A 14,040-nucleotide genomic window follows, 5' to 3' on the forward strand; every position below is an offset into this window, starting at 1 on the left:
GTATATATCCGTTAATATCTTATATGTTTTTTATATAGACTGATGTGGTTCTCAGTTGATTAAGTGTGTCTAACTGTGTCGGATATATACCCGAGAGTCAAAAAAATGAAAAGAATATTCTGTTGTCATAGCCCTATTAATCAGTGACCCAAAGGTTGTGATGGGACGATTCCAATATTTGTCCCCATTCCGATACAATTACCGATTCTGTACTAAATTCCCAATTCCGATATAATTACCGATTCCGATTTCGGTTCTATTTAAATTTCTAAATACATAGTTGTTTTTGTTGGAGAGGGGTCGGATTACAAAAAATTCCATGTAAAATATGTATATATTTTTCGCAAATGTAAAAGTTCACTTTTGGGTGTTACTTGTATATTTTAGTTTTACTCGTAGTTTAAACTAAATAAATGTTTATCGTTTCATCATTCATACGAGCCATAGAAAATTAAGTTTTAAACAAAAACAAAAAAACATAAAAAGAATCGTTTGGGCATCGGAAAACAGGCACAGCATTTTCTGATTCCGATATCTATTCTGATACCCCCAAATTTTCCGATTTTTTCAATTCCCGATTCCAATTCCGATTAATCGTCCAAACACTACCCAAAGGGACACATTTTTTCCTAAAACACACACACACACACACACACACACACACACACACACACACACACACACACACACACACACACACACACACACACTGAATCAGATATAATGCGTTTATTAAACTCTAAGAATGTATCTGTGTGTTTCAAGCATAAATTGTTCAAAGACCAACCAGACGTTTTGTATATCAACTATTTCATGTCGAATACTTAGTAAGCGATTTATTGCACAAAATTTATTGAACACAAATTAATATCTTGCTCATAGCTGTCAGGATGAGATGATTGTTCATACCTTTCCCGACGATATCAAATACCGAACGTTAATATATCCTCGACTGAATTTGAACTCAAGTTGCCGCATTTACCGATTTCATAGTCTACGATAGAAAAAGCTTATTGGAACTAGGAAAGACGAAAAGATGCATTTAAATTTTTATACTATTTTCTTTTTATTTGTTGCAATGATTTATTGGTTTCTTTTAATGTGTGAGTGTTGCATGTAATAACATGTAATGTATATTACATAACATGTATTATACATTACATGTTATGTAATATACATTACATGTTATGTAATATACATTACATGTTATGTAATGGCCGTCACCAAGTTGACCATACGCAATCATTTACTTTTGTAATTAGTTCAATAATATTAGCTGTGTGTTGTTCCTCCGAAACAAAAATAATGTAATAAAAGATTACCAACATTTTACGTTAGTTATCACTCAGTTCAATTAGCAACACGATATTAACTCTTATCCTCGAATGACCTTTGATGAAAGAGAAGATAACAAGTCCTCTAGATTTGGAAGTGGATTTTTACTCTGTCAAGGCAGGAAAGAGAGGCACCTCCCCAAATGTGGCAATGGTACTCCATCTCAGGACGTATTTTATTCTTATGCGGGTAGAGGATTGAGTAGAAGATGGAATTCATATTATTGGATATTTTCATAAAAATATTATTGGATATTTTCAAAAAAAAAAATTATTGGATATTTTCATAAAAATATTATCTCCCTTATTATCTGCATTAAACATTCGCATATATTTATTTACGGTGGGGTCTGCAGTGAGTTTACGTTGCATTTTGTACGATGAGAAATAGGGTTTCAATGAGCTTAACTTGGATACCTAGACCTAACCGCAACCTAACGCTAACTATAATCTAACACTAATTCGAGATATGTCTAGCAGGACCCACAAAAGTAGATCAGGGACATGTGCGTATAATTTGCAGGCGTTGTGGCGCTATTTATTTTAACACATTTTTTTTTCTGTTAGTGAGGAATCTCTTTTGCAAAAGATGTCAAAACACTTGAAAGAGTTTTTACATTTTCAGAGTTTTCAACAAATTTGTTGTGAATATAAACGTATACAGGTGAACTTATTTTGCAGAAATGAAACTTACAAAAATCAAGAATGACCAGAATGCGTTTAATTGCTCTGCCAATAATGATGGAGGGAACGGGGGGGGTATTTTTAAGTGATCTGCCCCGAAAAATGTAAATCAAAACAATCTATCATTATAACAAGAGTAAAGGTATTTCGAATCTTGTTTCCCTTTGCCGGTCGAAAATGTTTGCTTCGTGGACTTGTCCCCTCGTACAAATAGCCGCAACATAACAAAATAAATTAAAAACAAAAAAAGACAACCCTATTAGCAATTCTAATTCTATGACACTGCGTGTTGTTTGGACGACTAATGCTAACAGCACTGAATTATACCTGGTAAATAATTGCCTTCAGACTACACACATGGTCCGAGGTAAACGCCCAACGCTTTTTTTTTTAACTACCCCTATTCAATCTCCATGCTCGGCTTTCTTTCTTCGTGTTGGTCGAGTGGATAACAAAAATAACAATGGTCGCCTTTCGTTGTTTACCAAATCATACTTCACGGCCGATAAAAAAAATATTCTTCCTAAAAACTAGTTTAGCTTGAGTTTTTTTTTAAATATTATTTTTTATATTATTATTTTTTATTATTGAATAATCGTCATATATAGCCCAGAGCTATTCGAAGATTAGGTTAATGCGATTGAATGATAAGAGTACTTGTATAGAAATATGACAAAGTCCATTTCTACAAGAGAAGTTCCAAACGTAATGCTTCCTATTTTTTCATTCCACCCGAATGGATCAGAGGAGATTGCAAATTGCATGGTTATGATGACTTTACTTATGCATTCATGACCTGGAAGTTTCATCTCTCTGTTGAGATATTCCTCAATATCATTCTATAAGGAATTCTTTATAGAAAGATATCGAGTACTTACTAGAGGGACCACGTGAAGGTTGCCAACATTCCTAAGTGAAAATGTTTCCGTGGAACGAACTAGGTTCGAACTTGGGACACTCAGGATGTCAGCCCTGCATCATTAACCCCTGAGCCACCATCACCTACCTACTGCTGTTGTTGCGGCATCACTGCTACACTAACATTGATCAATAGTACTTGGCCTTCAGGACAAGATCAATGTGTAGTATCTGTTCCGGCAGATACTGCAAGCTATGACTAGCTATGACTAGCTATGACTAGCAAAGACCAGATGTGGGGGCAACCCCACATGCATGACCTTTAACCAGCTCCCATTTCCCACCTCTCGGGAGCTGGTCCCCTTTTCCCTTCCCCCTCCCTTCACCCCTCACATTAAAAATTGGCCTTGTGCCTAATTTGCTCGGTGGGGGAGCAAATAAATACCATCTGTTCCGGCAGATACTGCAAGCAAATACCATATGTGAGGGTAACCCCACATATCAGACCTTGGTCAATGTAGGGGCAACCCTTCATACCAACAGTTCCAATCCAGCTCCCATTTACCACCTCTCGGGAACTGGTCCCCCTTTTCCCTCCCTCTCTCTCCACATTAAAAAAACGGCCTTGTGCCTAATTTGCTCAGTGGGGAAGCAAATAAACACATACTGCAAGCAAAGACCATATGTGGGGGCAACCCCTCATATAAGACCTTGGTCAATGTAGGGGCAACCCTTCATACCAATTGTCACTATCCAGCTCCCCCTACTCCCCGGGGAGTTGGTCCCCATTTCCCCTTCACTCCTCACATTAAAAATCGGCCTTGTGCCTAATTTGCTCGGTAGGGGAGCAAATAAATACCGTATCTGTTCTTCATATATAGGAACATTGATCAATAGTATGGATTGCGTTTGATTACTTCTACAGCGGTTTATTAGGGCAGTTTCGCGGAAATGTGTTCCATGGACGGGAAGCCCTTTCAAAGAAATTCTGTCCACAGAATGTTCGCCTGACGCTAGACACATGGACAGAGAAAGGAGCATCTTTTTCCATTGTGGTATAAGGCGAGTTCAAGCAACAGATGTCTTACAGGCAGGATTTAGTTTAACATTATGGGAATTCTAAAAATGCCTTTCGGCACTCTTTCAAAATGACTTATATATTTTAGTGTTTTTTTTTGTTTTATTTTTAAAGAAACTTGCTACTAATGAAAAAATAAATTTCGAAAAAAATACTTAAAACCATGTTATCATGTATAGTGTACGTAGATGCATATGCACTAAACATGGCTCAAACTTACTTTTCCGGCCCTGTTTAGATATGCGTCGGGTTATGGGTAGGATTAGGGTTAGGCGCCACAATATACAGAATAAACACCATCGTGAAAAACAGCGCAGAATAATGCACAGCTCTTTGTGTGGGTTTTTGTTGGCTTTGTTGATATATAAGGAAAACAATTTTTTTTCTGCAAATATTTAATGACATGATAGGTTTCTATTTTCTTAAGTAAACATTATCTATCTATCTATCTATCTATCTATCTATCTATCTATATATATATATATATATATATATATATATATATATATATATATATATATATATATATATACTTTAAGCCCATTTTGTTTGTTTGTTTATTTTATTTATTTTATGGGGAGTTCGGAGATATTTGAGGTTTGGAATACGGTGTTTTAAAAAATTACCTAAACTTATTGCATAAAATCATTATATTCAATGTTGTGTGCGTGTGTTTACAAAGAGTCGGTTAATTTAATTCATAAAAATAATGATTGTTTCTCTACTTCAATTTCAAAATTACTGTTTTGTTTGCACGCTGATTAGAGATATTTATAAGACGACCGCCCTCTGCTGAATGTTGCATTCTGAGATTGGAGCAATTAAAAAAGTAAATTCTACAATTTTTTCACCTTTTCCAAAATTGGTAATTTTATTTAAAAAAAAATTTTTTTTCTCACGACCAGAATGCATAAATCAAAGCAGATACGCTATCTCAGAAATATCTTACTAATCAATCACGTTGGGAATTCTTGTCTGATTCACTTGGCTCTTTTTTTGGAGGGCATTGTAATTTCAGTGTCAGATGCTATCTATACGTGCTATTACAATAGTTGCATTCTGATTCTTCGCTAGCCAGAGCAATGCAACTTCCGGTTGGAGATTATTTATTTACTTACATAAGCTGGCTTTTCTTTTCTTTTTTTTTGTAAGATCAGCTGAATTCGGTCTATGCTTATGCACATCAGTGGCGTAGCTAGAGTAAACGTTACCCAGGGTGGTCCGCCCAAATGTTACCCCACTGACCTCCCACTTCACCCTATGCTGAATCGTTAGCTATCGTTAAATTTTCATACATGCTCTGCTTACTTCCTGACTGGTACGTTACTGCTTACACTTATAATCAAAGGCAAAATCATATACGAAAAAACAATCAGTACAAATCCAAAGATTTTTAAAATGCAACTGTTCATAATATCCGAATAATAATTAAAAAGTTTTTACTGGTATGAAAACCGGGCGTGAAAACCTTTTTAAGAAGAAAAGCAAGTGCATACTATGACGAGTTACTTAGTTAATGGATGAACAAATAAATCAATTGCTGTTATGAAGAAGAAAAGGGGGCTTTAGAAACGCAGTCGAATAGAAACGCCGAAAAAGAAAAAAAGGAAACATCAGTTAGTGAGCAAAATCAGAAAAGATGGTTTGAAAACAAGAAGACACATAAAAGCCGACCTGCATTATCAACTCATGAAACGAAGCGAATAAAATAAAATAAAATAAAAGAGGATCCAGTGATGATAATAAATGAATGGGTGGAAAAACAAAATTACGAAGAAAAGAGGAAATAAGACACTTAAAAAAAGAAATTGTAAGTTAACGATCTTTTTGTTTTATATTTAAATGTACACTAGAAACAAAAAAAAAACGGTACTTATGGAGTTTTGTCACCGCAATTTTTCCGAACCATCACGTGCGTTCCCAGGCAGATATTGAAAAGAACCGGAATATACCGAACCGCTTAGCCAATCGAATTCAAATTAGCAGACGCTAAAAAAATTTCAATGAATTTTTTTTTCAATTATATATATATATATATATATATATATATATATATATATATATATATATATTGTCAAAGTTCAGACTTTAATAAAGTTCTTTTTGCCAAAGTTGCCAGATAATTAAGATAATGACTCTATAAACATTGGTGGCCTTACTACGCACGCAGCAACAAACCACATCGGGAGAAAGTGGAGGGAAGCAAAGCAAAGAAACAAAATCGAATGTGGTACCAATAAGGAACTATTAGAAAGCTGAGTTCATACAGAGACAGAAATTCTAAGATCCTTTCGCCTGCATAATGAACCAGGTAGCTCAATATTACCCTCAGCTTCCTTCCACTTTCTCTACGCCCTCTTCTTACCTTCGCGGCTATCGTTTGCTCTTGCAGCAAAAGAAAATTTGCCAACCACCCTCTATATTAAAAAAAAATCATTACAATTTTTTTTTTTTTTAGTTTTTTAAATGATTTTTTTAAACAAAACAAACAAAAACCATAAACATGACCACTAACCATCGGCAAAAGTAATTAATAATTAACAAGAAAAAAATTCATAATAATGCCCGTAGAAAAAAAAAACAATAAATAAATAAAAATAAAAATAATTAAAAGATTTCATAAAAAGACATCTACAATTTTTTCTTCATATCTTGTTTAAATTCTTTTACTTCGTTTTCGTTTTCTTGTAAAAATAAAAGTTTAACATTATCAGTGATGTTTTAATTATTTTCTTCTTAAGATATATAAGCAATTATTTTGCATTATTTGGGTTTTTGGTTTTCATCGGGTTTCCGTATCAATATATCCCGATTCTTCCCGATATCTGCTCGGAAATGATCGTGAAAGTTCGAAAGAAATCGCAGTAACAAAACTGCATAAGTATCGAAAAAACTTGTTTGCTATTTTTACAGTTTCGTTTCATCATATCAATTTGAAATTGACATGGGTAAAAAAAAAAAAAATTCGTTTCTTTCATTTTTCATTCTGGTTTGTAGTTGTATTTATATAAAACAAAAACAAAAAAATAGAATAGAATGTTACAAAGCGGGAACAAAACAAATCCCAATAAATACTTTTATTTAATATCGTAACATTACATAAATATCAAACATTACATAAATATCAAAACATTATATAAAACGCTACACCCTATCGTACTTTGATCTTTAAAAGCAAATGTTCACTTTCAGAACATTTAAATGCAAAACGCGACAATTCACAAAGGAATTTACCTTCGATATTATACGAGGGGCGTTCAATAAGTAATGCCCCTGACCCACTTCCAGTTGTCTGATCTAGCTGAAATTTTGCATGTGCAATGATTTATATCTCTACGGGTTATGTGGCAAATTACAGCTCTGAACTAATTGTGGTTTATGTTTTACATGTGTTTTAACTAAGGCAAGTGTGAAATGGAGCCTGTTGAATGTCGAGCAGTGATCCGGTTTTTGTATTTGAAAGGACACACACCACAGGAGACTTTTGATAAAATAAAATAAACTTATGGTGATAATGCCCCATTATATGACCTTGTAAAACGCTGGCATCGTGAATTCAAACATGGCCGGAAGTCTGTGGAAACAGCTCCTAGACCTGGTCGCCCCCCTTCTGCCATTGATGAGGCATCTGTCCGTCAAGTTGAGGTTGCCATTTTGAAAGATCAGCGCATTACTATTCGCCAAATAGCCCAAGATGTCAAGATTAGTACAGGGTCTGTGGAAACTGTCATTCATGACCATTTGCATATGCATAAGGTGTCTGCCAGATGGATTCCCAGGTTGCTCACACCATTCCAGAAGCGAGAATGCGTCGAGTGCTCAAGGATGAATTTGGAAATGTGCCAAGAAGATGAGTCAAAGTTTTCAAAAGACTGATTACACAGGATGAAATCTGGGTCCATCACTATGATCCAGAGACCAAAGCCCAGTCAATGCAGTGGAAGCACTTGGACTCACTACCTCCAAAGGAGGCAAGGGTGCAGCCCTCCGTTGGCAAGGTCATGCTCACAGTCTTCTGTGACCAGGACGTAGTAGTGATAGATTTCCTAGCAAAGGGTACCACAATTACAGGAGCCTATTATGCTTTACTTTTGAGGAAATTAAGGGAAGCTACCAAAATCAAGAGGCGGGGCAAGATCAGCAAAGGTACCCTCCTCCTGCAGGACAATGCTCCGGTCCACAACTCACATGTCGCCAGATCAGAATCACGGACATGTGGTTATGAAATCCTTCCCCATCCTCCCTACTCTTCTGACCTTGCACCCTCTGACTTTCACCTCTTCCCAGCCATGAAGTTGTTTTTGAAAGGAAAGCGTTTCCCAGATGATGCAGCCTTGATTTCTGAAGTTACGTCGTGGTTGGAGGACCAACCTGGGGTGTTCTACAAAAACGGTCTCCAGAGCTGCATCAAATGATGGGAGAAATGCATAACTCTGGGTGGTTCCTATGTAGAGAAAGACTAATAACTGTGCAAAGTTTCGTTGCTCTACTGCTATGAGAAGTGGGTCATAGCCATTACTTATTGCACGCCCGTCGTTGTCCTAGAATCACATTTTCAAAATCTATTTGTCTTGTAAGTTCGTTCTCAATGGACAGAACAGCCAGGTCCGACTGTCTCGACTGGCTCATGGTTGATCGGAGGTAATTTTTTTATAAGTTTAATTTTAGAGAAACTACTTTGACACAATGCCACAGAGATACATATTGTCAGACGGAGGAGCCAGCGTAAGATACGGCAATGACTCAACAAAATCTCACTTGATGATAAACTGTAAAAATTGCAGTAGAGTCTCGTGCTGGCTTCAAAGTTTATTTCGGCTGCTTGTAGGTGTCGCACACACACACGCGCGTGCGCGCACACACACACACACACACACACACACACACACATATATATATATATATTACTTGAACGAACACCACTAAGAGATAAGGTTAAGTGTTATGTAGTTGGCGAAACAAAAATCAGTCGTGGTGGAACTTGGGTAGGGCCAAACTATTACATTAGACCTGAAAACGACCAGATTATAATCAGCCGAGAAGCAGATAAATGCTATTGTGTTTCACATACGGACACTCCTAGGGAAGAAACTCTGAGAGTTTGTGCATGTTCTAGTATAGCCAAGAAAACGATAAATGTTACCAAAGGCAAGAGTAGTTAGAGTAAACGTCACCCGGAGCGATCACCCCACTGACTCCCACTTCACCCTATGCTGATTTGGCTCGAAAAACAAATCGTGTCTAGCGTTAGTTGAGAACAACGAAAAATAGCCGCCACTTGAAAAAGTAGCTGCCATCTTTTCTTATTCTCACATAACGGTCGACACGATTAAAATAAAATTGAATTAAACATTTTAAAGTGAGTAGAACCACTAAAAACTTATTCAAAAAGGTAGAACAGTGACTTATGTTGCCCTTGATAATATTTATTTATTATATATTTGTTTTTCTTTTTACAACTTTTTCGTACCTATGTATATTGTAAAGCAAACCCATAATTAATTTGCAATTCATGGAACACATATTGACTGTCTTTAAAATAATTTAAAAAATATACTTTTACATTTTTATCTTGGCAAATTTACAATGTCTTTTGTGTGTCTTGTCAGTAGGTGAGAAACGTGAAAACTAAATTGTCAAAAGATATCAAAGATAGTAATTAGCAAAAATAATTTCTATCAGTAGTCTGGTATTTTATTACCTTATATTTTTCCGTACAGACACATAAACTAAAACTAAAGAAATGTCACCAAAAAATGTTTTTTCGTAAAGGTGCGAAAAGTTTTAAATTCACTAATTCCATTAATGTCCACTTTATTTAATGCCAACACTTTGAAATTGTTAGAAGTTTTTTTTTTTTTTTTTTTTTTTGCACTTTTTACCACCCCTTGGAAGTTTTGCCAATGCTGGCTAGGAGACCTACCCCCGGACACACACACACACACACACACACACACACACACACACACACACACACACACACACACACACACACACACACACACACACACACACACACATATATATATACATATACATATATATATATACATATATATATATATATACATATACATATATATATATATATATATATATATACATATACATATACATATATATATATATATATATATATATATATATATATATATATATACATATAAATTTTTAAACTGCAGTTTAATTTGTTGCTGGCTATCTTGCTCTTGCTTGTTGCTGGATCTCAACATTTTGAACCGAGAGAGAGACTTAGCTGTCGTACAAAGCTAAGACTCCGTAACATCATATTTGTATAGATACTCCCTCAGACATTTGGGCTCATGGATTTTAAATGTCTGAGGGAGTGGCACTCGTCTGACAAGACGTTGCAATCATCATATATATATATGATATATATATGATGATATATGATGTGAAAAATATTAAAAAACAAGGATTAAATATATATATATATATATATATATATATACTTAATCCTTGTTTTTTAATATTTTTCACAGTTAAAAACATGAAATGACTGTCATCAAATGATTTCAATTGTACTATTAAAAACTGCAAAAATGCAGGGTTTAGAGTTTTTAATAAATGTCGGCAAAAAGATTCTACAATGACTTTTTATTTATTTTTTTAAGTGTGTAATATTTTTGAAAAAACTTTTTAAATTAAAAGCTTAAAAATTACATAATATATGATACATAAATTCTATTTCCGACTATTTTCGCACCTTAGCCTGGCTGAAAAAAAATTTTTTAGAGGGAAGGGGTAAAATTTTGTCACCCCTCTTTGGCTGTCACCCGTGGCGGATCGCTCCATCCCTTCCCCACCACCACTGATGCATATTAACAATGTTACTTCGTGAAGTGTGTAACTCTTGCCACGCACGGACGATCATTCATTATAGATAAACTCGTTATAAATTGTAACTGCACAAAAATGCAAGACAAAGTTCTCAGCGCAGCCGAGGACACAAGTGAAAGCCATGTAAACCAGTTTAACATACTTTGTATAAACCTATTAACCATTATGTATGTAAAACCAGTGTAAACAAATTACAGCCATTTTGAAATTAGCTTCGAATTACTGTATTTATTTATTTGTTTATTTATTAATAGGTATGAATCAGATGAGTGTATTGTTGGACTTGTTTTCCCTGATATCTTTTTTGTAAGAATTAGAAATACTTCGCGTATTTACAGGAAGGAAAGTGAAAGTGTGTCTGTGAAAGGAAACGGATTCGAACTTGGCTCACCTTGGTGTCAATTCGTGTCGTGAACCACTAAGCTACCCTAATCACTTTAGAGAAAGTGTTGTCGTATTTTTTTTTAGATTAAAGTAAGCGTATTTTATATAATGAAGTAAATTTGATTTTCACGTCTACACTCAGAACATGATAGCTTAATAACCTTCATATGCTGATCTGTTTTGCCATCCAAATAGCATAAGCCATCCAAATCGCATAAGCCATCCAAATAGCATAAGCCATCCAAATAGCATAAGCCATCCAAATGCCGGTTTCCAGAAATGTTTCCGTTTCGTCTTTTTTCAAAAATTCTTACATTTAATCCGGATTATCTGCTTCTCCTAAATAAGCATCCCAAAACTGAAGGTGACTGCCATTTTCACTCGCTACTAATTAGCTGAGGAACAAGGTGTGTAATTTAATGTTGTTTATTTATTTATTTATTTTTTTAACTTAAACTGGGCTGATCTTTCCGTTTGGCCCGGAAGTTTTTTTGTTTTTTTTTTACTTTCATTATTATTTTGTGTTTTACTTTCTGTTTAAATCGTAGTTTTTCTAACTTTTCAATTTATAAACAACCAGACGCTTAGATTCACATGGACCAGATCAGCAAGCAGATTGATAGAGGGGGGGAGTGTTGATTACCTGACGAATGCAGAGAGGGAGAAATTGGCTATATCTTTATTATCTGGTGTGCGAATAGAGCATTCTCTCTCTTCCCCTCTTTAACTTCCTTCCCTCTCTCTCTCTCTCTCTTTCTCTGTATATATATATATATATATATATATATATATATATATATATATATATATATATATATATATATATATTCCTATAAATTTGTCTTTTTTGTGTGTGTATTGATATTCATATAAAAACCCTTTTTTCTATTTATTTAAAAGGAAAATACAACTTTCTTGTGGAATTATAACAATCATTTTCATTAATTGCAACATTCGTTTTAATTAATTCCCTATATAATATAATATGATAATAAATACGAAATCTGCATTAATCAAAATATCATATTCAAGAGTATTTTACGATCGGACAATGTCGGAGACCTTGCTAGTAATACGAAGTGTATGTGTTAGATAGCATTGCGAAATGATGATAGGCATGTTATAACTCGTATATATTACCGAGATATACGTATGTGGTGGAAAACGGAAAATGTTTCCAACGAGTCGCGAACAATGTCATGCTGTATCATGAGACACGGAAGCCAATGAAACGGACACGAATGGGTTCACCTTCTTTTGGACTAATGGGGCTTTTGACATTTAAAATGGTTCAACGAAGTGTTAATAAATTAAACTATGCGCTTAAAGCATCTCTGTCTCTCTTTCTCCCTCTTCCCTTTTACCTTTCAGTTACGAGACGACCATCTGTTGTTTTTTATTCTAAGAATATTTTGTTTGAATTAATTGAATGCTTATGTTAAGAAAGTGTGTTCGGTTCCTTTTGTTTCTAGCTAATGGAGTTGATCTTGAGAAGAAGATATCAAAATGTGCACGTATGACCACGCTGATCAGCAATAACGTATAGAGTTAAAGTCGATTAATCTAATTAAAGAACAATTTAAGTTCATAGACTCATTTTGATGACACCTTTTGCACCATGTAAAATTATCAGGAGGTTATAGATAAGGTAAGATGTGAGTTTGATGAAAGTGTTTCTGTGGAATGAACTGGATTTGAACTTGGAGCACCCAGGTTTTCCGTCCGTGTCGTTAACCACATAGATAGATAAATATGCTGAATATTCGACGTTGTGACTGGTGATTCGGTTTACCACATGCAGTCTAAATACCGGATGACACAACTGAAATGATAACTGAGAAATAATTTTTTTTTTTTTTTTACACAGTGATCACCACTTATCAAGGCCCGGAAGCCACTCAAGGATAAGGGTTATTGCAAGTACATTACGTTAGTGAGGAGATTTGCTGAAATGTTTACTTAAGGGGGCGGTTCATTAGGAATTTGTTAACATTGGACTTGAAGACAACCAAGTTGTAGTCCGGAGGGAAGCAGGCAGACGTAAGTATTCAACAGTTTGTTTGTTTGTTTGTACGCACAGTTTGTACTGGGCGCTCTTTTGGTGACAAATGCTTTGCATTGAGAGCAAAGGGAGAGCGGTTACTGAAAAAAAGAACAGTCTTTAAAGAAAAGAAGCCTTGTTACCCGTGAAAGAAATTGCGGAATAAAAAGTTGGCAAAACATTGTAATCCGTGAATGAAGGTTGTTTGTTTTTATTGTTTTTAAAGCGTCATATCGAACAAGACGAGCAATACAAGCAGAACAAGTGGGACTAAGAAAGCGATAACGACCTGCTGTACATTTCACTTATGCGTACATAAAACCATTATACACTCGTATTGTCGTTGTCGTGAGCCCATGTTCTAGATCGTCTGCGGATACAAACCACTCAAACGCAGATGTTGATTTATGAAAAGGTATATTTGAGAAAGGAGAACAACCAGAAAAAAAAAACCATTAGAGAGACAGGTTACTTGCGCATGAGTGAAAGAGAGAAAGACAGACATATAGATAGACAGCTCGTCTCGTTAAACCTAGCCACACCATGCACGTTGTAACCCCCCCACCTTGGGGATAACGCCACAGACCTTTTTTCTTGTTTGAAGTATCGCCAGACAAAGACAGAAACGCCTTGCCTGGAAATCACGTGGTTTCGCGATTTCCGTCTGAGGTTACCTCTGATCTATAAGGCTTTTTTTTATTATTATTATTCAAACTCGGCCTTTATTATATAACAATCAATTATTATTTATTTATTTGAATGCCTTCTCTTGGCAGCTATCATTTTATCCTAAATCCAAC

Source organism: Euprymna scolopes, chromosome 28, assembly GCF_053919585.1.
Source record: "Euprymna scolopes isolate OS-2025 chromosome 28, ASM5391958v1, whole genome shotgun sequence".
In the NCBI taxonomy this organism is placed as follows: Eukaryota; Metazoa; Mollusca; class Cephalopoda; order Sepiida; family Sepiolidae; genus Euprymna; species Euprymna scolopes.